Here is a 16,911-nt window from a genome sequence, read left to right on the forward strand (position 1 = left end):
ATCAGCGGCTCAAGTGCCATGTACTGCAGAATGAAGACTCCCAAGGGAGAACTGCTTTTCTACAAAGGCCTGAAGATTTTTAGGCAATGCATGACTCAAAAATATTTTTGATCCTCATTTTATAAACTAAGAAATTCAAGTGTAGCTACTACCAGTAAGAGCTGACATCATAAATTAAATCTTAAATCCTAAGTCTTAATCCAACATTAATAAGAAAACAGAAAACTCGCCTGCTGAACATATTGCAAAGGCACTGGTGTTGCTTGGGTAAAAGCTTCCAGATGAATTCCATGAATTGGATCCTCGATAATCAGACATCCAATGTCAAACCACCTGCAATGACAGCCAAGTTAGAGTCTGTTGAAAAGCAACATGTTAGCCCTTGAATGATGACCGTTTTACAACCTCTAATACAACTGTAGTTAAAAATGTAACAATGACTTACATCAAGGCATCCCAGCATTTTTCAAATCAAATTTGCATGTATCAACTCATGTATATATAAAAAACTGAAGTGCCTGTGTTCCCTTGTAAAAAATTCTACGGCTCCGGTTGTTTCATATATTTTATATGTGTCTACATATAAATGACATTTTATTCTTTAAAGCACTGGAAGCAAGACCCTTTGAGTCAATGAGAAACAACCCTCTCCCCACCTCAGGGATATATTTCAAGTTCTCACTTGTCAGGAAGCAATTCCTCAATGAAGTTTTCTACCGATACAGCAGGCTGTTTTTCATGGATTACTCCAGTCCGGCGCAAGCTGTCTATTCTTTCTTGGGCTCCCTACATGGGAACATGATCTGTTAGACAACATTCTCTTTCAATCACATCATACAACACTCAGAGATGAGTGCAAAAAACCCCTCTGGAGCAGAATTTTCAAGTTAAACAGAAAACAGCGATTTAAAAAAATTACTCTTTTTATTCAACAGTAGAAAAACCAAAAAAGTCATGAAAAAGCACCATAGCCTTTCCCAAACAGGAATCTCAAACAGTAACACAAGCTATGATAAAACTCATGTTTGAAAAGCTGCACAATGAATTCCTACATACTAAATGTAAGAATGGAGCTGTTCAGGAAGATCCTTGGCAAGTGTTGATCAACCTGTCTTTCACCTACAGAATTAGTTGGGAGACAACCCAGTCTCAAAGGCTCTCTTAACTTCTGATTACATTTTTCCTATTCAATTTCTCATGTTTAGTTTTCATCCCAAAGTACTGTGCTAGTGACAGACTAAGAACAAATGCCTGATACACTTTCAAACTACAGTCATATCACAATGCCTGCCAGATGTGATGGCAATCAACTGCTTTAGAAGAAAACGGACATAAATGTTCTTCACTGCTGTGACCGCGTTTGCACAAGAACCCCAAAAGCTATTCCAACAAGCAGCTTCAGAATGATCTAACGGAACAGGCGGCAAGTTACACCAAAAACAAGAAAAGGAGAAGTCTCCCAATGCCACAGACTGACATTCCCCTTAGGGAAAATCAGATTTTTCTGGGTCAATGCCCCATCCCTGGAAGTGCTTAAGGTCAGGCTCGATGTGGCTTTGAGCAGTGTGGTCTAGTGCAGAGAGTTTCAGCCCCCTCTGCTGAGGACAATTTGTAAGGTCACTTCCAAACCAAACCACTCTCTCATCCTACGTTTCCATTGCCCTTTGTGCTGGAGGTACTTTAGTACTTACTTTTAAACCTGCAGCATAGCCCACAGGTTGTACTTTAGTAAAACACAAAATTGTGACTACCACAATGCTGCTCCTTCCTATTCATTTTAAAGCTCTAACTGAGATACTATGCTTTTCATTCCAGGCTCAATGCTCAGCAATACTTCACAGAATCACAGAATCCTACGGCTGGAAGAGACCTTTGTAGATCATCAACCCTTTCAGTAAACATTTCTTTCTAATATCCAATCTAAACCTCTGCTGGCGCAGCTTTGTGCCATTTCCCCTTCTCCTATCTCCTCTCACCTGGCTGAAGAGACCATTGCCCACCTCCCCACAACCTCCCCTCTGGTAGTTGAGACTTTATTAGACTGTTTTAGCCTTTTCAATGTTCTTCCCAAGTGTTTCAGGAACTGCTTCAAGTTTGCTGAGCTTCCTAAAATAGTATAAATACTGTTGGGCTAGAAAAGCAGAACAGCTGAAAGTCAGAAGAAAGCCTCAAAAGCGATGTAAACACCGTTGTGAGCACGCTTACCTTTCGGCTTGTCGACCCTCAGTGCGATACCTTACACACCGGGATTTAATCACCAGATCCAACAGAACACATACAGCATATTTTAAACTCAATTCCATATCACTCCCTCAAACAGAGAAACAGGGAGGGAAAAAAGTATGTGACTTCCAGATTACAGACAAGGACTTGTCACCGTTTTGTTCTCTGTAACTTGCTCATCTCTCACAACCTGAACTGAAGGGTATTACTATGCTACTACCTAAACTACAGCAGAATACACAAGTAAATGAACCTTAAGACGCACATAAAAAAATCAGCCTGCAGAGTGAGAGTCTCACTGGACAACGCACCTGAGAAATCACCACGTAACTGTGACAGAATTAACACACTCTCCAGATAAACTTCAAGTGCTGTTACATTAATCTAACACTCTATGCATTACTTAATGGTTTGTCACAAATACTTACTGATATATGGAACCATGCCAGGGTCCAGCGGTGTAATCATGGTCTCCACTGAATGTTTGGGTTTATCAAGAACAGACTTCACCATGGGATTCTCAGCTACACCCTAAACATAAGCAAACAGACTTCCATATTATTTTCTCGTTTTTCCCCAAGAAACTCACAATAGCACAGTTAAAAACCAACCAAACAAAACCCAAGTATTAAGCTGCTTCGTGGTCTTCTTACCACATTTACACTTTGTAATGCCTGGTGCATCTCATTCCCCAGCACAAATGCTGCAAGACGTGACTAGGAGTGCGTGACTTTTTGGATACAGCAAAGGCCAAATATCATCACCGCCATCCTCTCACGCACCAATGCAGAAACAGGCCTGCCAGTGATGGTGGGCAACACACTTGATTTCCTCCTATTCTGGGACGGGAAGTCTTGAACATTTAACAAATACTAATTACAGCTATCATCAGACTCGGTAGCTAGACTCAAACTGTGACAACTCCAACTGAAGAGCCTCTTTGTTATGACCTTACAGACAAGAGGACCTATTTTTGAATGGCCCATTACTAACAAATATTTTTACAGCTGAAATTGAGCTGAAATTCCTCAATTTATAAGTAGATTCTAAACAACGCTGAAAAAACGCTCTATCTTCTCCAGCCAAATCCCAGGTGGAGCTGCTGACAGACCTAAAAGTTCATTAAATGTAAGCACAAACACTGACAGGGTCTTGCTGGCCTATTATCTACCTTGAGGGACATCTGAAAGAATGGTGTTGGATTTCTGAAGAACAGCAGAGCAAAAAGTAGTTCAATCGATTTCAAGAGCAGAAACAGAGATAACTGCAGCACTGCCGTGTATGCACTTCAACAGAGAATCCAGCTTGCATTTCTGCAACAACTGACAGTTAAGCCTCACAGATTCTGTCTGATGTTTAAAAACCTGACTCTGACGTGTGCTTCCACACATCCAACACTTGACAGCTTCAGTACAACTAATGATTCCTCATTCTTCCACCTAGGAAATTCTCAGAGGTCATGGAAAACACAGAGCACGTACAACATTTAATACTCCAATCAAAGAATCTACATTTGGGTTGAAGTCAATCATACACATTCTCCACAAACAGACATAGGTCACTTGCTGGATCCTACTGGTATACAGGCAACAATAACGTGGATGAGATTGGCTTTTCAACTAATTCACTACTGCCCTTTCAAACGGGCTACAAAATCATGTCACAAGGAAAACCTTCTCTTCTGGAACATTACCTTCTATCGCAAAAAAGCAAGAGGAATATGGTGACTGGAAGACATTTCTACTTGAAGACCAAAGAAGCTGTCTTTTTATGATTATAAGACACGTGCCCTAGAAAAAAGCAGCACGACAACTCTGCTCTCACCATACTGATGGACGATTAATCTTGCTCTTTAAGACTGTAGCACTGTCAAGATGACTGGAGTAAAGGGGGGCTCACTATGCCACATCACACACAACTCATTCTTCCAGATTTTCTTTTTCAAAAGGCTTTGAAAGCCCCTCCAAAAGTCTCCAGTCCCACTGGGACGTCAATCTTGATTCTTCCTTCCGATTTACAATTGCACAGTACAGATAGTAGTGTTGCTCCTGAAGGCAGCTCAGAGCTCACACACAGTCCCTGCATCTTTCTGCCACAGCCTTCACGACGCTACTCAGATGTAGCATGTCACAGCTCCAAAAAGGTTACAGGCTCATGAGATGCTGTCAGTTGTTGCTGCTTATTTCCTCTCTACGATTAGATCGCACCACAAGGATTATCTGTTCTGCATTATACACTCCGTGCCCTCTAGCGGAATAGAAAAATCCTACAAAATACCACAGACACCTCTTAAGAAACCCCTCCTCAGTGGAAGAAACACTTATTTGCCTCTCCCTGAGGAGACTTGTTTGGTTTAGAACAGGCAGGACTTGCATCCCCTAAAAAAACAATTCAGTTCATTAGGAAATGATAAAAAAACCCAGGATGTGCAAAGAATCAAAGAGGTTCTGACATTTCCCATGATTTAAGAGCATGTGACAAAACCTCTCAGGTAGAAGGATCTCCCTGTCACGAGCACCTAGACGCCAGCATTTATGTAGTCATTCCTCTTCTGGAAAGGAAAGAAGCACAGTTTCAGCAAAAAACAGCCACCTTGCAAATGAGGACAGAGGAAAGACAGGACCTAGAGCAACATGCCCTTAAAAGTTGTATCTTGTTAGAGACAACAAAAAATGGTAGTTCCTCCTGAAAGGTAACATACAAAACCACAGAGCTTTATAAACCCCCACAGCCCTCCAGCAGGTGTTCCACCTTGGGCAGTAGCTACTCTGGGGTCTTCAAGCTCCTCAGGAAAAGTGATTGCAGAACCAGTTCCAGGAGCCAAAGGGGAAGAGAAAGTTGCTTGCTGAGTAATAGGATCTGTGAAGACACCTAGGAAGAGGGAAAAACAAGACACAAGTACTGCGTTTCATTTCTTATGCCGTAGCAACATGCAATTGTTTTACAGGAAAATGAACAGGAAGAATAGAATAATACTGGGCTGATTCCTTTCATTTCTTGAAGGCCCCAGAACAATCCTGCTTGTTAGAGTTTAGCAGAGGCAACTACTGTGAATGAGTTCAACAATATCTGCTCATAGAACCGAGCCTACCTGCACCTTATGTGTAAAATTAAACAAAGACATGTTAGCTTAAGAGTGGTGCTTTTTATTGTCTTCAAATTTCCATAGGTCTTTCTGGACAGACTGCTTAAAAGACATGTCACAAACAATGGCTAAAGCCTGACTCAACTGCTGCTGAAGAGCTAAGTTTCCATTAGGCTAGTAGAAAATCACATCAGTTCAGCAACTACAGCACTCGCTTGCATGGCAGGCAAGTATTTTTCACTGTCCTGATGCAATTTAGTAGCCAGAAGCAAGAAAAGAGAAGCTACTCTCATGTGACGGACGACTTCTTACAGATAGCGAGCTTCTCAGAACAAAAACTTGCCCATTAGGAGATTACAGCCTGAGATACCTTACCATTCCGTGGAAATACAATGGCTGAAATTGCCTCTGAGCTGAACAGCAGCAACACAGAAATAAATGGTCAGCTGGGCTTTCCTGGGCACATTTTAAAATACTGCTCTCAAACACTTTTCTGTGAGCCTGAGTGCTAGCAAAACTCTATGGAAGAGGACTCTTGTCCTACACCGTGATCGTACTTCAAAGGCCATTCTCCATTCCTCCGAGCGCAGCTACTCAGTAATTAAGTGTCACAAGAATACTAAAGAAGCTGAACTTGTGGGACTCTAGCAGACTGCTGAAGTAGCCACCCAGGAGACCCCTCATCCTGTCTCACAAGCACAAAGGTCTATATACAAAAGGTTACCTGTGACGGGAGGTGCAGAGAATGATGGCATCAGTGGGCTCTGTGGTGCTCGACCAGCGTGGCCTCTGGTGATATCATACGTTGAAGACATGGAAAATCCTGAAATCGGGGGACCAGCAGGAGGTGCAGGAAGACCAGAGCCAGCAGTAGAGCTTAATGAAGGAGCTGTAGAGAACTGCGACACAGAGATACTAGAAGACGAAGGGGCAACTGGAGGTCGGGCTGGAGTTAGAGGTGGCGCCATAGTAGAAACTGTTGCAGATGGCACAAGTGGAAAAGAAGATGAAGTCATCATAGGAGGAGGAAGTGGAGATGCTCCAGCTGCCAGAGGTGCTGAGCACTCAGGAGAAGATGACAGGCTTGGTGTAGCAAGGGGACTGGACAAAGCTAGGGGAAAAAAAGACAAATGGAATTTTAGAAACACCGAGCCTTCATCTCAGAGATTCAGGTATGTAATTGTTCAGCTAGTTTACAAGTAAGTTTTGACCAAGTCTGCTTTTCTCCTTTCAAAGGAAAAAAGTTTAGTTCTGCTTGAGTTTGCAACCACCACCAATTGCTCTCAATTTCTGGAGATAGTAGCCTGGAATCTCTTTTCTTCTCTGACCCTATTTATCACAGCTAAAAAGACGAGTCAACATTTGACTACCCATTTTGTAGCAGATGAAGTGGGCCTCAGAAATTTCCAGCTAGCACGCTTCTTCCTGCTTCATCCACAGGAATAACAAAGATGCAGGAAGTGTCCCTCTTTAGATTAAGAAATGCACTCAGGGGACCTGTGAGGCTGGGACTTACTGCAGAGGTACAGGTCTATGAGATGGGCTGAGCACCAGGCAGCCCTCTCTTCCTTGGCACCCAGCTACTCAGGCTCCTAAACCCTCTGCTTTCTGTGTTTCAGTCTGGCTCCCAGCTGATCCTTGGATAAGCCAATTTTGTTCTCTAAACCAAATTTAGACAGAAAATTAAGCCAGAGAAACAGAAAACACTGGTTTTTACAGCACTAAGCTGTTGGATCAGCTCAGATGTGAAACTGCACTCAGCCTAAACATTGATGACAGTCAAGTGACGTGCCAAGTTACCGTAAGGAGGTCGTTTCCAAACTTTATCACGCACACCAGTCAATAAAAAACAGAACATGCACACCCCCAACATAGCTACAAAATACTTACATGGGCCACTGTCCTAGTATATTCCATAGATTTTAAAACATACAGAACAGAAATATTAAAAGGATGAGATAAAGATCAAGAAACTCTTCTGCTCCCACTGAAAATTAGTATTTGAATAGTATATTCATAAAACAATATGTTATGTTATTAACGGTTAGCACAATATAGAATACCATTAATAATATTGTAGTGTGAGCAATGTCACTACAGAAGCCTCATCATTTTTACAATCTTGGGTTATCATCAGCAATTTGGAGGTCTGGTTCTATATTCCAATCATGGCTTTAATGGTTGTCACACCTGGAAAAAATGCCTTACAAAGACACACAGACCCAAATGAAAAGGTGTTGCTGGATGTGCTTACAAAACCATGCTATTTGTTTTCGTCTCCCAGCCATCAAGTATATGAAGGCTTATCTTGAAATTCAGCTAGCAAATGTTCATCTTCCTTGATGTCATTCAATTCTTCTGGAAAAATCATCAGAAGGTGTTGCACTTTGGTATTCCTAACAAATGGGCTCAAAATCCACCCAAACTAATTCATCTGGAAGATTTCTACATAGCTCAGGAAATTCTCTTTGCCAATTTACATGTACAGAGTGGAAAGGTTTTTTTGTGTGACACTTGCAATGATTTTGGCAACAGGAATGCATTGACAACGTAAACACTTTCAAATACCACTTTTCAAAACACCTTCTCAAACGCATGACTTTCTTACAAAGAAGTAGATCACTCCTCCTTAAAACACCACCTTTATCTTGAAGGGACAAACTGTAAGTGTGTTTTGGGGTTTTTTTAAATAACTACTGGGTAGCACACTGCTGATGGCCACTTGTCATCACAGAAAATGTCAGCGAGTCTGCAAGTCTGTTTTGGTACAAGAAGAAAGCTGAAGCCATATTTAAATCCCTTGCCACAAGACAACCAGCAAACCTCTGTGCGATGCACAAAAGTTTCACGGTCACTTCCTCTACCATTACAAGGTGCAGCTAAAAACAACCCCTACTATTTAAAGAGAACTTCTATAAAATTAACCACACTGCTGGCATCCTGTAGCCCTTTGTGCACCAGCTCCACTTTCACTGCTGCAGTAACTTGCCTATGAATGAGGCGGTCAATAAATGTCATGGGTGGAAATAGATCGGTAACCTTATTCGAGAATCCATTTTTAGCCTAGTCAAAGCAATCACTCCATCAATGGTTACTCTGAGGCAGTCTTAATAAAAACATGGCTTTTATTAAAGAAATCATTCACTGTTGAGGATGCAGCTTCTCCAGCACAGCCCTCCTTCAGCATTTGACAATAAAGTTGTTCTTTCTGTATTTCATTACTGAAACAGAATTTAGCAAAAACCATAAGCAGAAACACGTTAGGAACATCTGTACAGCAAACCTTCCATACTGTGATCTGTTCTCACGCTTGTTTCTTATAATCATCAGCAATGTTTTCTATGTCTCCTTCCAACAGAATTTCCTGACAAATCCATTTGTCAACATATTGTTTGCATTTAATATTACAGACATTTTTACCATGTCAGGAAAAACAAGTGATGCCCCAAAGAATATACATTTGTCTCTTCTCTGGTGGTTTCTGAAATATATGCCAAGAAGTATATTCGATATCAGTAAAGCTTGATTTTTCTGCTTTTTTTAGATAAAAGAACTATTAAGGAATGCTCTGGTATTTTCTTCCTGCACCCAATGGATCGCCCAGCACATCCTCCTGGGGCTAAGAGCGCTCCACTCGGGAGTCCACGGCACTAGTGTGACTCAAGGTAATGTTACCAGATGTGTCAGAAAACTGAGCATTCGGTAGTCAAGCACATGGGGTTCAGACTCTGGAAAAATCAGATTCAGTGCTCTGATTACCACCCACAATAGTAAAATCCAAGTGATCGTCCACGTTTCTCACTATCCCCCATAAGACTGTAGACTTGTTTGAACTCCCTTCTGTGCTGCTCATCTCACTGTGCACTGTACTGGCCAGTATTCCCTGTCCCCACGTCCTCAAAAACCCTAAGTGCATCCACATGACTTCATCAAAAAGTTTCAAGAATAATAAAAACATTTACACTACTCTCTGTCAGATGTATGCCATACTGCCATGAGAAAGAAACAAATTCTTCCCATCAGCCTGGAGAAGAGCTCTCTAGGTTGATCCCAACACCTCTGGATGAACTGCTGTGCTTTAAAAAGACATGAATAAATATCACTGAGTTTCTGAGGAAGTTTCTGTACCTAATGACCTACTTGTAGCAGCAGTGGTAGCAGCTGTAGTCTCCCCTGCTGTGTTTGGTGGGGGCGTACCGGGTGGAGTTGTCTCTATTCCACTCTCTTCCACCATTTTCCTTCAGCTACAGAAAGCTGTAAGACAAAAAGAAAGGAAAATAAAGAAAAAGCTTATCTTGAGAAATAGGGATAGTGTTTGCTGCAATACTGAGCTGTAGTAACTCCAAGAAGGACCTGTTCTTTTCAGAGCTGATGCATGACAGGATGCAAAAGGTGGCAAGAAGCGAGACAGAGAACGAAGTCTCCCCCTTCTGCCCTTAAAGAACCACAACTACCCCTGAAGTTGGAGCCCTCTCCAGCTTAAGCACTGCCCCAGATGCTCTCGACCCACCATCAAACTGACTGCAAGCACTTTCTCCAACACCAGGCATAGTGGCAGAGCTTGCAAGGGCCTAGGGCTCCAGACTCCGTGACCTGAACTCTATGACCCTGTCTGCTTAAAGGAGAAGCTAAAGAAACCTCCAGACACGCCACAAGAAACCAGGGAAATTTACTTCCAACCTACCTAGAAGTACAATGACATTCATTTACACTGAACAAGTTCTCCACTGCACACAATTCCTGTAAAATCCAGGTCTCGTACTGCTCTGGTGAGTATCAGAAGTGACAGTAATTGAAAACTTTGGCTTTTCTTTTGAAGGCCACATTACACTGAAAGTATCTTTCAGCATCTTTGACTACACCTGCACAGTGCACTACTTGTGGAAAAGTAAAGCGATGTGCTTATTTAAAACCCCCTAAACTAAGAGAAAGGCCTCAGGAGATGAAAAGGAGAGGATGAAAGACTAAGATTAACACCTGGAGATTTTTGTTCTTCAGTGCAGAGGAAGTCACCTAAAACCCCCTGCTTCCTCCCAAGTCTGGTAAACCAGACCGAGATTGTTTGTACCACTCCCTGAGGTAGCAATTCCATAAGGACATTTTAATAACATAAAAACCCTACAGAAAGGAATTTATGTCTGAAAAATTGGCAGGAAAATATTTTCCATCATATCCATTACCTCAGTAGCTACTGAGGACTGACAGCTTACTACATTTAACAAGTATCAGAGGAAAAGCCTTAGGTAATGTGTTGAGTAAAAGTACTCACAGGTATTTATAAAGAACTCCACTTACAAAAATACAGGGGGGGTTCCTCTAAAAAAAAAGAAAAAACCCTCACTGCTGTTTAAAATGTGTATACAGCTATGTTTAATGTAGAGGGAAAATTACTGTTATGACCAAACTGAAAAATACAAAAAGCAGGATGCCAGTGTTAGTCTGGACAGGCTAAGGAGCATCAAAACCAAATGAAAGCATTGAAATCACAAAGGAGAAAGTGTATTTCCTCTTACAACCAGTATGTGTTGTAAGAGGAAATAAAGTAACTCAAGATTAAGCATTTGAGCCCAGACTCGGAAAGCAAGTATGGTTCCTGTGCAGCACACCTCCTAAAACCTCTGATGACCCAGGGACTGTGGGTTCTGAGTACCTTTTCAATTAACTTGAAAGCTTCTCTGCAGACAGGATGAAAGGGTCAGTAACTGCCTGGTGGGGAACAGACTGACCTTGACGAATGAGCACATCTCAGCATCCCTCAGAAAGGAGCTACACAGCCCTCCCCTAAAGTTCACTAAGCAGAAGAATTTGCAGTAAGATTTTGTCTTTTCACTCACCTACGGGAGTTCACGTTCCTCCTCGCAGAAGTATTTCTAAAGTCATTCTTCTTCCAATTATACACTGCAAACAAAGAGAGAATTTCCCACTGTGCAACATCTGTAATCACTGACCAAACCCTCCCAGAAACACTTTCTTTGATCAAGGCTCCTTTCAGCTGCTGCTTGATTTCACCTCTGTCGTGGTTTCACCCCAGCTGAGAGCCGAGATCCACGCAGCTGCCTGCTCCTTAAAGGAAAAGAGCAGGGAAAAGAGAAGAGGAGGGGGGGAGAGTAAGTGGTAAGGGAAGGGAAAAGGAAGAGGAAGGGGCAAATAACCCCAAAACCAAGAAATAAGAGGCCCGTGGGTTGGGATAAGGAGAGTTTACTAAGATAACAGAAAGATACAGTCTAACAATGCTGACAGGACTTTAGAGCAAAAATATATGAAGCTGTTGATACACAGTGCAGTTTCTCACCAAACCCACAACTCAGGCCGTGCCACCCAGAGCCGTCCCAGAACCCGACCGTCCCCCAAGAACCGCGCGTCCCGGAGCCGCCCTCGGCCTTCCTCCCGTCAGCCCCCTGATATCCTGGGCAGGACGTAACTGGCGTGGAATACTCTCTTTGGTCAGTTAGGTCACCTGTCCTGGCCTCGCCCCTCCTTTCTCATGAAGAGCTGAGAAAGTCCTTGACTGTCTGACAGCAATTAACAACATCAGCATTCCATCTGCTGCTACAAATGAATTTAACTCCATCCTGACCAAAACCAGGACAAGAGGGAAAATTACTGTTATTACCAAACTGAAAAGTGAAGCAAGCATTGAACAGCAATAGCAAGCCCAAACCTGCAAAAATTAGAGAAGCCTGAAGCCTAAATGCTCCCTATCATCCTTCTCCCTTTAGCTTACCCAACTCCTCACACAATCAACAATCTCCTTGTGAACTCCTGACTTGGCAGGGATGAACAAGAAGTTTGCCCAGGTAACACTTTGCTATACACCGAATTCTCAATAAAAGCCAGGTGTAGTTTGCAAATGCTGCATGAAAAAGCATAAAAACAATAAGGTGAAGGAAAAAGATGAGAGATGGAAAGAGAAAATTCACAAGAGAAAAGCAAAACTATGATAGGTGTAATTGGAAGCAAATAGCTCATCATCTTGAAAGAATCTAGAACTGCTGACAATTAAAATTGATCCCACAGGACATGTGGTTAAATACTTTCATCTGAACGGCCTATCTGAAACCACTTACATGGAAGAAACCAGAAAGCACTGGGCTGAAAGAACATGGAAGGCAAAGAACCCAACCAACCCACGGACTTTTAAACAATGTTCAGGCCTCAGCAAAGTTTCCAGTGAACGTTTCTACCCTCCCCTACGGGAGATCCAGGGAAAAAGCTCCCCAGTAAGATCAGCCTGCAAATCCTCAATGACTGATGGGTAGGGAAGTGGCTGCTCTTTTCAGTGACTTAAAAAAAACAGTAATAGATAATTCTCCACTGTCCAAGCCACGAACACAACATTTGCAGCAACTCCTGCTGAAATCCAGCCTAATTTCATAAGGAAGTGACTTCTATGTCCTCCTGCCAAGTAGAACGCTTTGTACTACTGCACTGAAAACACAAAGGAAACTCTGAGAGAGCCCAGTGCAAACAGGCACTTTCGGTGACAGCAACTGCGGCACTGCCATCTAGCGATTTGTGAGCATCAGCTGATCTCACAAATTTCATCCCCCTGCCACATTTAGCTAGAAGGCAATCTCGGTTTAGGCTTACATGGAAGTAAAAAAGAAGGGATATGGAAAAAAGAAATACAGAAAACCACAAGGGTTGAGGGGGAAGGGAGGGGAGCGGGGGACACGGACGGGACGGGACACACACCACATTCCCAACACATCACGCTTAAATTTATTATCAAGTCGTTACGTTTCCGCTAATATTTTGCAATAATCTGGACAACATGACCATACTTCAAATGCATTTTTCAGGTTGTGACTCCAAAATATAGAAATTCACAGCCAACTATAACCTACAAATGCAGATGACCAAATTCCACATGGAAAAACACATTATCTAGAACGTGGTGGTATGTCAGAGTTTAGAAAAAGGAACTCTTTTCAGTCACCCTTAAATAACTGCTGCTTGTAGTGCAGTAGATGCTCCTGCTAATAAAGTCCTGTCCCCCCAATATACTTCATAACCCCAGGAGGAAAAACTGGTCTCTAAGCAGAGCCTCAAACAAAACAAACAGTTGGAATACTAAATTCAAATGCCATTAAAATGCTATACTTGCCTGTAAGCGTAATATTGACTATTCTAATTGTGTGGAACAATACTGATTACATACATTGTTAATATCTAAGCACAAGTCAACAACTGTCCAGAAGAGTGAGCTGTCATTTATTTATTTATTTAACTACACAAATCGATTGCTTTGAGCCATTCCCAGCACAAAAACCTCTCTAAATAAGATATTGCATCCCGGGTTGCATTACCTGATAGAGAGATTCCTAGGCACATACTTGGAGTCAACAGGAGAGAAGACAAAAGGAAAACCTTCAGTTGTTAAAGACAGAGTGAAGCTGACACAAAATAAAAAGACAACACTTCAGAAAACACCCCAAAACAACAGAGCTGAGCTGTTCCTATATCAAAGTTTCATCTGAAAAGTCCCTCACCCTACTTTATTCCATTTCAGACAGGCAGGGACAAAACTTCCTTCAGACTGGGGCCTGGTCAATACAGCCAGATCCCAGGGGACACGCAAAGCCTCGCTCTAGCCAAAGCAAGGGCACGGAGGGATCTCCAATGTAATCACCTTGGGTCAAACGACTTGTTCTAACACCTGCTGAATAGTCACAGCATAATGTTAATCACAACTCCCACATTAAAAAAGAAAAAAAAAAGGAAATGTTTACCAAGCAGAAACCACTTTGCCTCAGACCTAATGCTGTACCAATAGCTTGAAACACCAGGCATGACAGAATGGTTTAGCCTCATCCTACGACTTCTGCAGACAGTTACTGTAGTGCACAGATAGCACAAAACCCAGGCAGTTTTTCTAAGAGTTTCCTAGTGCCTGAGAATTATTTTGTTTCCCACATTCTTAGTGCCATTGTCAACCTTTGGGATTCGTTGCACACCCTTACTGTTGTTATTTTGAAATCATAGAGGGCTTACATAGCTCCACAAGCCACTGATGACCACAGAGAACTGTTGGTCTAGTATACAGTGTTATCTTCATGGGACTACGTAAACCCAAAGACACAGCTACACAGAACCACATGCATTCAACCAGTTTGTACCAACTGACGTAGGGTAAATGTCATGATGCAACAGCTCCAGCACTTGCAGACGATTTTGCCCAAAAGAAACGTTTGTTTTTCATGGCACTATAAACGAACTAGAAAGGGCAAAGCACTGCAACAAGGTATCCTCCAGAAACAGACTTCCTGAAGCATCACTTCTATCCTATGCTAAGAGATCCTCAAGGGTAAGGATTTCTACTGCCAATCATGCTAATTCCAGCTAAAACCACAAGGGATCTAGCACTTCCAGCCTGAGCTGCAACGCTGGAGCACAGGGCCCTGAGAGCAGGCATCTGAACACTACCCAGTGCCGGGAGAAAGCCTGGTCACCAGGAGGGTGACTCGCAGGAGCAGATCACTATACAGGACCTAGCAAGCTATCAGGAGCTGGAAGTTCCGTGAAGTGCTGGTGGTTTCCAATACCACTGCCAGTCATCACTGAGGCCGCAAGGGGTCTTGCTCTGTAGCTTCATCTGCCTCACAACCCACAACCGTAACGCTGCAAGAAGCCCCAGAGCCTGCCAGCAAGGAGCACTGGGGCCAGTGCAGCCTTTCTTTAGGACAAGACGGTTCAGAGTAAGGGCAACAAGACAGACTGCCTACACCAGAATCAGTCTGGTGAGGGGCAGACACCGTGCAGTCGCAGGTGTGCTGCCCAAGGGGGGAAAGTCGCCCCGACGGGACGGCTGCCGGAGCTCGTCCCGGGGCGGACCCCGCCGACATTCCTCACACACACAGCCCGGCAAAGACCTCAGCGACCCTCCGCCCCACCTGGCACAACCTCCCGCGCTGCCCCCAGGCCCGCGTCTTAACATCCGGACCTGCCTACAGGGCCCCAACGGCCCCAGACGGCACCCGGGACCGGGGGACACCCACCGCTCGCTCCGGGATGCCGCCCACCGCCCAGCCTCACCCGCCCCAAGCCTTCCAGACGCTCCCTCCCCGCCGCCGCCGCGGACGACGGGTGCCAAGGCGTGCCCTCCTCCCGCCGCGACACGGGGCCTCACCGAGCCCATCCTCCAGAGCCCACCGCCTCCTCCCGCTGCGCACCGCCCAGACATTCTGGCCCAGCCAGAAGGCCGCGGCCCCGAGCACCTCCGGGTGGCCCCGCCTCCCAGGAAAAGGCTCCTTCGGGCTCGGCCGCAGGAGCAGCACACCTCCCCCGCCACGCTCGCAGCGGACCTCGCGTCACGTGGGGGTGCCGGTCCCGCAACCTGCCCCCCACCCCCCTCCCGGCCCGCTGCGTGCCGCCTCAGGCTGCGCAAGTCGGCAGCTGCCCAGCTACCCGTAACCCTCGTGCCTTCATCCTCTGCCAGCCGGAGAGAAAACAGTTACTTCAGTTTTACAGCCTTTACAAAGCACCAGGCAACCCTCCCAGCTGCCCAGGGTTTCCCCCACAACTCACCTCTGCTGCTGCCAGTGCACTTCCTGGGTCCAGTGAAGGTGGTGGACAGCGCTGGGGTGGCGAGTGATGGGGGTGTGCCCCAGCTGCTGGACCGGCTCTGGTGTTGGCAGCTCCTGGGCCCAGGTCTAGTTTTCCTGGGAGGGTGGCCTCTTGGGGGGCTGGGAAGAGTCCTGGGAGCCGCTGGCCCTCCTCTTTGCTGCTCGTCTTGGTCTCCCAGGGGCACGGTCCCTGCCCTGGCTGGCACTGGAGGGACCTGCCACAGCCTGCCCCAGACCCGCCGCCGGCTCTTCACGCTCCCCGTGGATGGGAGAGGGGGCGTGGTGTGGGCTGGTGGGATGCCCAGCAAGAGCAGCGGCCGAGGTGCTGGGGCGCTCCTCTTCCCGAGCCCCTGCTGGGCTGCTGGAGGGGGCTGGTCCAGGGGCAGGAGAGCCGGCTCTGGAGGCAGCAGGATGGGGGGCAGAGGTGGGCCTGCCCTCCCGCGCCTCGGCTGCAGGGCCATCCTCCAGGCCCAGGAGACGTCGGGCCTCCCTGCGGCAGCGCCGCACGGCGACACTGATGAGCCGGCGCACGAACGACACTGCGCGCTCCTGCAGGCTGGGCTGCAGCAGCCGGACCAGCACGTCTTCATCCAGCCCGTATAAGCCCAGGACGGCCCGGATGAGGTCCTCCAACACATCTGCTGTGGAAGGCTGCCGTTGAAATGTGGCCCTCAGGTGTTGTTGTAGCCACGGCAGAAAGCGTTGGAGGAGGGCTGGGTGCTCATCGAAGAGAGATGCCCAGGTGTCTGGCTGCAGGCCACCCACTGTAGCCCTGGGCACCATCTCCACCGCCGGCGGCTGGGCAGCTAGCGGGCGAGGGGGGCTGTCGGTCCCCGGGTGTGCGGGCGCTCCTCCAGCTGCAGGTATGGCAGGCCATGTTGAGTCCTCTCGTGGTGGTCTGATGTGGACCTCTTCAAATTCATGGTCTGCCCGCACCGAGTGCAAGATGGATTGTACTCCCCTCTTGCAGAGGGGGCACTCAGGTTTGCTGTTAGCCCACCGCAGGATGCAGGCGTAGCAGAACTGGTGGAGGCATGG

The sequence above is a fragment of the Gallinula chloropus genome (genome assembly GCF_964237585.1).
Source record: "Gallinula chloropus genome assembly, chromosome: Z".
NCBI classification, from domain to species: domain Eukaryota; kingdom Metazoa; phylum Chordata; class Aves; order Gruiformes; family Rallidae; genus Gallinula; species Gallinula chloropus.